Below are 345 nucleotides of genomic sequence, written 5' to 3'. Positions count from 1 at the left end.
CACTGACACAGCGTGGGGTGGCACAAGGAGAAACACCACGAGCCTCATTAAGCTCCTGTTCATTATCAATAACACCTCCTGCCACAGCTTTGCTTTCCCCCCAAACCCGCGGTTCTCACCTAATCCTAAAAAAAAAGCAAGTTTCCCAAAGCCAGCACAGGGCAGGAAGGTGTTGTAACCTCTTCTGCAGTCACGGGAGGTTTTGAGGATGTACTGGGTGCTAAAGTATGTTCAGCTCAGCCTCAACTAGTGTTTCTTTTCTGATGTGTCCGCCTGATGAGAGCTGAGCAGGGATGTGCTGGAGGGAAAAGGCTGCACAAGAAGAGGGTTTGTGCTCTGCGGGTG

The sequence above is a fragment of the Apaloderma vittatum genome, unplaced genomic scaffold (genome assembly GCF_000703405.1).
Source record: "Apaloderma vittatum isolate BGI_N311 unplaced genomic scaffold, ASM70340v1 scaffold27040, whole genome shotgun sequence".
Lineage (NCBI taxonomy): Eukaryota > Metazoa > Chordata > Aves > Trogoniformes > Trogonidae > Apaloderma > Apaloderma vittatum.
This window is presented reverse-complemented; position numbering follows the sequence as displayed.